General features: G+C 37.7%; 1 long non-coding RNA gene across 1 annotated transcript; it reads right to left on the bottom strand.

The window, feature by feature from the left end:
* Positions 1–4,789: 4,789 nt before the first annotated feature.
* Positions 4,790–8,984, bottom strand: LOC148804194 (uncharacterized). Its single transcript, XR_016085663.1, has 4 exons — positions 8,700–8,984; positions 8,589–8,622; positions 7,360–7,961; positions 4,790–5,131 (listed from the first exon to the last, which is right to left on the bottom strand). It is a non-coding gene; the product is annotated as an uncharacterized LOC148804194 (long non-coding RNA).
* Positions 8,985–9,234: the final 250 nt, after the last annotated feature.

Below are 9,234 nucleotides of genomic sequence, written 5' to 3'. Positions count from 1 at the left end.
GGATCCGATCGGAACAAGTTTCAAATTCAAAAGGCAAATTTGTTGTAATTGGTCAAACCATTTTGATCAAAAGTGTATCACACGGTAATCAATTATTCGTATGATTCTTCCATGGAAAGAAATCACAAAAGATATATTGCTGCCATTTTGAAATGATTAAAGATCACCGAAGTAATGTCTAAATCCAGACGGTCGGACCGTTCGATTTGGGAATCGTTTAGGTAATTGGTTTCGTTTTACCTTAAGCATTGTGTCTGACCAAAAATTATTGAATCGATCGATGATCCATTGACCTGAATAGTCAAATCGTTGACTCATTCAATACTTTTGGTCGTTTTTAAATTTTAATTGTTTTTTTTATTTTATTTTATCAGAACGAACTGTCTGTTCAGATTGGACGGTTGAACCGTCAACCTAAAAACCAGTGGCTAACCACAAATTTCAGAACTGGGTGGTACCACAGAAGGGATTACTAAATGATAAAACGTCTCCTTCCATTTGTTTGGACGTGTATTGTTCTTCTTTCTCCTCCTCCTACTTTTAAGTTCTCCCCACCATTAATTAATCTAAATCTTTTTCTTCTTTATTAAGAGCAATTAAAATCAACCGGTGCACAACTACAACTTACAGAGATGAATTAAAAGAAAAAGAAAAAAAAGGTAAAATAATTCTATGAAATTAGTAAATATTTACTTGATATTCTATTTTATTCCTCACTTCCGTGCTCGGCACGGGTTACTTTGCTAGTACTAAATAAAATGTTATTGATTTCAGGACCATGGCTACACCCCACCAGGCCAATGCCACGCCAAAGAGTACCTATTGTTGCATCATGGTCTAGTGGGCCTAGAAAGCCATACCCAGGCCTGGACCATGGGCTTAATTATGCAGCCCATGGTTGGTTGGGCTCAGTGTCCATATTGGAACAGGCCGGCTCATGTGAAACTCGTGTAACTTGGCCAAGTTAATTAGGCAACTCTATCAGTCCTATGAACTTGATTAAATTCGAAGGAGTTATGAGAGAGAGAGAGAACATGCATGGTTACCTGAGATCTTGTTTCAAACCAATGGCACTAACCCACCATTTAAACTTTAAAGCAACCAAATTCAAGGCGGACTCCACCCGACGCACTTCTTTTATGGGCTTTCAACAATTTCTGCAGCGTCAGAACTAAAACAGTGAATCAGGTTGGGTTGATAAGCTGGGGACTGTCGATGAAGTCACAACTCGCTAAGCTTCTCGGCAGTACTAGTTTCTTAAATACATCCAACACTGTCAACTTCTCTGGATGATGTAAGATATATTCTGAAGATCTAGTTGATGAGTTGTGGGGCGCCTCACAACGTCTCACGGTACATTCCCACCGTGGGAACATTTCCCAATGATAATACCAGTTTTGATGATATTATCATCGAGAGATATTCCGAATAGAAAGGTGCTGTGAAACGTTGTGGGGCGCAGATGTGAATTCCTAGTTTGATGAAATTGCCATGCGAGAGGAAAATTAAAAAACAGACAGTGGGCGAATGAAAAGAAAGCCTTTCGGTTCTTAGTCAGTCAGTTCTAATTAATGCACAGGTCGCTATCTTTACATAAAGCTTGAAACACAGTAATGTGAGTCAGACACGATACCTTCCGTCACTGACTCACTGATTAATGAATCTTTGCATGTTTATTACCTTCCTCTCACATTATGGCCATGTGAATACCTTCCCTCACCGGACTGTTTTCATTATTCAAATAGTCTCCACGGTATTAGTTAGTCTTTATTCCCCATGAGAAACACGAATTTCTCGGCCCTTTAAGCTTCTTAAATGATTTAATTAATTTCTCTACTTTTCCTAGAGTATTAACTACTACTACTACTCGCCACTCATCCTCAATGTTCTTTATTTGTCCATCACTTCCGCCATTGTCCTCATACCCACTTCAGTTGATTATGTGATTTTATGTTCGTGCCTTGAATTCTACATGGCGATCCGCTTTATGAATTCTCTCCAAATTAATTTGAAAAAAAACCCAAAGGCAAATTTTTATAGTGGTTTGTGGTGGATGTGTATGAGGGCGCAATTCTTTCAGCGGTATAGACCCGATTCATACTCATTTTATAGGTCCGAACTGAATACGAAGAGATGTATTTCGGGAGTTATCTCTTTTGTACGAAGAGTCTGAGTCTTGTGAGAGACGAGTGAGACATTGGATGTATTTTGGGGCTTAGGGTTTTCTATGAGAGCACAACTCTATATTACTTTCCCATTACCAACTTCATAGTGGATTTTTGTTCCTCTTTCGCTCGTGGATGTAGGTTATAAGCCGAACCACATCAGTCTGTGTGTGTTCTTTGTGCTTGTTTATCTTTATCTCTGTTTTACTTTCATTTTGAATGCCATTCGAATTTGTTTTCTTGGGTTTTCCACAACAAACTGGTCTCAAAGCCTTATTTTTCGTTTGGCACTTATAATGTCATCAATGAAGTTTGATATTGAGAAGTTCGATGGTAGCATTAGTTTTAGTATTTGGCAAGTCAAGATGCATGCCATTTTGGGACAAGACGAACTACACAAAGCTCTGTACGGGAGGGAGAAGAAACCTGTAACTATGAGTGGTGAACAATGAGAGGAGTTAGATTTTAAAGCCTTAATCACGATTTAGTTTCTACTATCAAATAAAGTTTTGCGGGAAGTTGTTCATGAGAAGACCGTTGTGGGTTTGTGGCGATAGTTGGAGTCTCCATACTTGTCAAAATCTCTTGCTAGTAAGTTCTACTTGAAGCAACGACTTTTCCTGTTTCGGATGGCTGAAGGAACACTTATAAAATCTCATATTGATGAATTTAACTCTATTATCATGGTCTTGCAAAATATTGATGTTAAGGTTGAAGATGAAGACAAAGCCCTTTTGTTACTCTATTCTTTAAAATGGTATTACTCTCTAAAGAAGTGATTGATAAAGACTTGACTATGAATAGTATAGAGTCTTGATTCATGTTTGTTTGTCTAAATTTCTACAATATTATATAATATGTATTATATATGTCATATTATAAATAATTTATATACATAGAACACTAAATATAAAATAAAAGGGAAAATCTATGATATGGAAAAGATATGGTATGGAAAGAATTTTGGCCAATCAAAACCCAAGCCTGAAATTTCTGGGCTGGCCCACGACTGGACTAAAAAGGGGCTAAAATTTTTCAATTCAAAATCAAAATACATGTAGCATATTGGAGAGGGACCTTAGTTTAACTCAAATAAAATATCTGATACTGAGAATGGACAACAATGGAGAACTGAGCGAAGAATAGATGGTCAAGAGGGTTTTTGTCTTCAGTGACATGGATCTCGACCAAGGGAAATTTACGAGGCGATCCGAGGAAAGTTTCAGGAGAGTGGGTACACGTTCGTGCCAGAGATTGTATTCTATAACCTAATTTAAGGCTGTGTTTGGTTGCAATGAAATTTTATTTATATTAGTACAAATGTATGGAAGTACAAATAAAAAGAATACAAAGAAAGGTTTAATTTTGTTTTGAATTTTACTTCATTTAAATCATGAGGAGGTTTCTGTTTAATTAAGAAACGACGAGGGTGGGTGCTTCAGTTTTGACTAGCTATACCGCGCGACTGCTGAAAAATTCACTGAGAGGCTAATGGGTATGTAGCCAACCAGTTGACTGTTAAGTGGAAGTTAGTTAGTTAGCTCTCTTTCCTGTGTTCTTCCGTCTTTGTTTTCTTTCTGCTATTAGAATGTTTGAGAAAGACTAGGCACAGTTTCTGTTAATTATCCACTGTTAATAAAATTTGGAATAATTTTTATAATAATCAATCCAACCTTAGCTTTATTCAATAAAAGACAAAGCAACATTGAGTAGTTCAACCACTTCATTTGCTATAAAACAAGCGAACCAAAATGCTAAGGTTGCAACTTGTGCTGGATTAGCTCAAATCCAGCTCTATTTAGGATAGGGTAGGACCCAATTCTTACTTGATAAGCACATGCGTAGAACTAATTTCAAACCATACCTCATAGGGTGTTTCTGGTCTAACCTGAATTGGGATTGGTTGGATTTACTACCCACAACTCTCTATCCACTCTCTTCTCGCCTTGAATTGCAACCACACATCGCCATCGTGTATTATGAGATGTGCGGCTGCAGTATACTGTGGGTAGAGAAAGTGAGCAAGAAATCTATATTAGGAAAATGGTTCAGATTTCCTACGTACTCACAACCTTCAAAGCGGGTAGATGAATGGGTCAAAGTTGCAACCCCTTAAAACTATTTAATACAATATCTTAATGGTAGATGAATGGTAGGCATACAGCTTGATCAAACTATTGCATAAAGGATCCTTTTAAGATCATGGATTTCGACCACCTGGGGTGTCAAAGAATCATTCAACCTAAAAGCTTAAAATGTTAGGTGAGGTCTTTGAATAGATTAATATTCTTTAATACATTCCCTCACCCGAAAGTTCGTTGGCTTTGAAATGTGAACAAGCACAGATTCATTCATACCTTATGCTGAAACTTAATTAATTATAATGGGCAATGATGATCAAACCCTAAACCACTTGGTCAAAGTGACTCTGACACCATGTCAAAAAACAATTTAAACTAAAAACTTAAGCTATTAGGTGAAGTCCTTGAATAAATTGCTATTCTCTAACATAGGGCCAAGGCCTATTATTAGGCCCCACATAATATATTCCATATTCAAGGCTATAGTAGTGAAAATATGGGATCAAGGAGAAAATATTAAATATATATCCAATTTTGTCTTATTGTTGTACTTTTCATAAGCTCCACAACCAATCAATGTATCATGAATTTCTTGACCTCATTTAATTTATTAAAACCCTCAACACTTCCATGCTTCTCCATCCTGATAATTCATTTACGGCGTAGCCTTGCTCCATTAATATAGTATCTTGGACTGTGGGAACTCATACCAGGAACAAGAAGCCCCAGAGCCCTAACAAACAGGGAGGGAAAACCTTCATTAAAACTTTTCCCTTCTTTAATGCCGACAAAGATTGCCCTAACAAAGTGCAAGCAAGCATTGAAGTGCATGGGGATAAAGTACAAGGGATTGAAGTAATTCTCATTTGTCTCCTCTTTCAAATCCTGCACTTACTCCATAAAAGCAATTACAGACAAAAGAAAATCAATAATGCCCATTTAAGTTAATCATGTAATGTTAAAATTAAGCTCTAAAATAGTAAAATTATTTTCTTCTACTAAAGTTTTCACCGTATATAATACTTATAGAGCTAGGCCTTTGCTAACAACTTCTACCACTGACAAAAGAAAATCACTCATTTGGAAGACAAAAGTTTCATCGAGATTCCAGCTATTTATGTGTGGAAGGTATGGTGGAACGGAATAAAAACAAAGGATAACCTTTAGTTTTTAACGGAATCAGATTCACTCTGTCATTATGCTAGGGCAGTCTGGTTCACTGCAAAGATTGGGATAAATCCTCTTGATATCCAAAACAACACAATTCACAAATTCATAGATGAATGGAGGTGCAAAAAGCTGCGCCTTTTGCCCATGGAAGAACAGCATATTCTCATAGAAATTTTTTAGGCTTAGTTTGGAAGAGTATAAATATTCCTCAACCTTGTGTTCGCACTTTATATATTTGTATTTGTACTCTTATCAAACTGAGCCTTATTCTCTTCAGACTAATATGGGATAGGAGAAATGCAAAAATTCATGGCAACAAGATTCTAAATCCTGTACAGCTGAAGATCGGCTTCCATCCGGGCAAACCTATACCCATACCATTCTAACAGCCTTTTGTAATTTTGCATTGAGAATATTTTCCATGAAATAAAACATATAAGTACGAAGATATTCTCAATAAAAGGCAGTAAAGGCTGCTTGAATGGACTTTGCCCTGACTGAAGCCTACAGCTGGTCAAGCTGGTCAAGAGTGTACACTTTTATTTGATTCCAACGTTAATCAATTCAACAGCTTCCCCAGTGTTTCTACATTCACACATAATAGCTAGTCAGCTCAGAATATCATCTCTATGTTGATGGATCCTTCAGACCGGAATCTCAACTGCTTCAACTGGTTTTATAATAATCTAAATAAATGATGGTTAAATTTTTCATGCAGGAAGTAGAAGAGTTGACACAACTAGCCGCCTTCAAGCTGAGTGGTGGGCTCTTCTCCGAGGCAGGCGATCCAACTAAATCTAGTCTTTCTGTTTTTTCTGATTCAGTAAGTGTTGTAAATAGTAAATCTAATGATGGAGTAGATTGGTCAATCAAGGCTATTATGGAGAGGAAATCAATCACTTACTAAACTACTTTGATATAATATGTATGAATCATATAGGTGGATCTTCTAATATTGTAGCTAGCTCATGAACTGGCTTACAATGCTTGTAAAAACACCCAAGAACAATCTACTACGAGCTGCCTTTCTAGATGTACTGATGTTCTTAAATGAATAATATTTCTTTGTGTTTGTGTTTGTGTTTTGGCCAAAAAAAAAAAATCTCTAGTTTTGTGAAAAATACTAAGGGGGTGTTCTTTTTTTTGGATTTTGAGAGGGGGGAAAGTTGATCAATGAGATTTTGAATCCCATTCACCAAGAAACCCATATTCTTTTTTTCAGATTTATGTGGGGATCAGGGAAAATTTATTTTCTTGTGTATCACTTACTCATTTCCTAGGTGGGTAAATAACTTTCTTAGCTGGGGGAAAGTTGCCAACACTTGAATGGGACAAAAATGCCCCTTTTAATAATTGAACTTTATAGCTAAAATGGTCATTGCCTTATTTACATGGGAAATAAAAGAACATGAGTAAATGCACTTACCCGGGTAAATCTTTCCTAGGAAACACTTACCTGGGTAAGTGTATTTACCCAAATAAATAACTTACCGAAAAGCGAATGGAGCCTAAGGGTGTATTTGACAACTTGGTTTTGTTTTTGAAAACAAAAAACTGTGGCATTTTTTGTTTTCGAAAAAAAAATAACCATATTGCCAAACACCCCCTAAATAAATGTAATTCTACAAGAGACCCATGCAACGGCGAACTGGTGACAAATTCTCTGACTAGTTGTAGCGGAGGGTTGGGGTCAAATCCTATTGCCATAAGAGTTGGGGGAGTTATTGGTTATGGAGAATGGGCTACCCCAGTTGTGTAGCCCCATGAAGCCATAAAAAAGGAAGCAGAATTTATTGTGGGCGAATTTAGGTAGTATCATATTTGATATTTTTATTTTTATTTTTTTAAATTCAATGAAAAATCACAAAATTTTGAAGGATTGCAAAGAAAAAGGAGGAGAGAGAGAGAGAGAGGATAAGCTGTGATGGACCAAGACCACTAACCTGTGCCTTGTACCAGCTGCTGTAGTAGAGGCATCCACCAAAGTGAACAAATTCTGTAACTGGATTACCAAAAGGCAATCTAGGAACAATATCATATCTATAAACTACTCTGAAATACCTTGTGTAATCCCTATTCAGCTTTTCCTCCATGAATTTCCCAAAATTCTTATCTCCAACCCTTGGCTGCCCAAATGCCCAAATGTGTAGACAGCCAACAGATTGTTCAGTATGTCATCTTCCTTATGATATGCAAGCCCAGCAACAAACTGGGTTGCAAGTGCACCACCTAAGCTGTGTCCTGTTACTAATATCTTGGCATCTTTGTTTGTTCACAGCAATCTTCTCAGCTCTTCTCTTATGGTGTAGTATGCCAAATTTTCTTTGCAGTGTACATCTTTGCCCTGATTTTGTTTTCTTTGCTTTGAAGGCCAAGGGCTTTCATGAATCCTACATGAACTCTTCCAATTTCACAACGTCCAGGTCGGTCAACCAATCTGCAGCATTGGCTATCTCTGTTCCACGAAATGCTACAAGTAGCAACCGAACGTTCTTTGGCCTGTCGCAGAACATGAAAGCTTGGGTTTCGTTCTTGTTTAGATAATCTGTACGTAACCAGGGAATAGTTCTCATTAATATTACTTCATTCGTCAATAGTTTTTCAATTTGCCCCATATGAACCCAACAAATGGTGGGTCCTACTCCTACCTTGTAGATCAGTTGGACCAAAAATCAGTATGAATGGAAGATTAGACTGATCTTTGGCATGGGCAAGGTCCCATTCAATGTTGAATTGGTTCTTCAAACATGGGTCAGATCAGACGGCAAATGGTGGCGACCACATACCCCACCATGCGTTCCACCCTTGGCCCCACCACCAAGAAAATAAAAGGAAAAAGAGAAACTGAGTTGGCATGGTTAGGCTTAGGCCACTACTCAGTACTCTCTAGGAGTGAACATAGGCTGAGGCTTGATAAGTCCAGTGCTGGTCTGATTATGCGATGGGCCTACTAATTATGCACAGACCTCAGCCTAAAAATATAGCCCGAGAATCGCACAGTGGGTTTGTGAATTGTGATCATTGTGGGCTGAAGCTGGCCCACTGTTAAAGAATACCTATTATTGCATCATGCTCTAGTAGACCTAGAAAGTCATAACCAGGCCTGGAACATGGGCCTAAGCTTAGGCCCATGTTCTATGAACTTGATTAAATACAGAGTTATGAGCCTTACCGTTATGGAACTAATAGAATTCCTCAAAATGCATCTGCAGCACAAGTAAAACCACAATGAGAGAGAGAGAGAGAGAATGAACATGCATGGTTGAGAGTACACAAAATAGACCTGAGATCTTGTTCTAAACTAATGGCATTAAGCCACCATTTAAAGCAACCAAATTCAGGGCGGACTCCACCCGACGACCCACTTCTTTTAATGGCTTTCAACAGCTTCTGCAGCGTCAAAACTAAAACAGTGAATCAGGTTGGGTTGATAAGCTGGGGATCGACTGTCTATGAAGTCAACAACTCGCTAAGCTTTTTCGCAGTTCTAGTTTCTTAACTATATCAAACACACTCAACTTCTCTGGATGATAGAAGATATAATCTGAAGATCTAGTTGATGAGGTTGCCATGGGAGAAGAAAATTAAAAATCAGTTCTAATTAATGCACAGGTTGCCAATCAAGGCCATATATATCTTTACATAAAACTTGAATCACAGTAATGTGAGCTAGACACGATACCTTCCGTCACTGGTTAATGAATCTTTTTGCATGTTTACCTTCCTCTCACATTATGGCCATGTGAGAGGCAGGATACCTTCCCTCACTGGACCGTTTTCATTATTTAATTAATTAGTTCGTCCACTGTATTAGCTAG

Source organism: Nelumbo nucifera, chromosome 1, assembly GCF_055504915.1.
Source record: "Nelumbo nucifera cultivar China Antique chromosome 1, China Antique-T2T, whole genome shotgun sequence".
NCBI lineage: Eukaryota > Viridiplantae > Streptophyta > Magnoliopsida > Proteales > Nelumbonaceae > Nelumbo > Nelumbo nucifera.
This window is presented reverse-complemented; position numbering and strand designations above follow the sequence as displayed.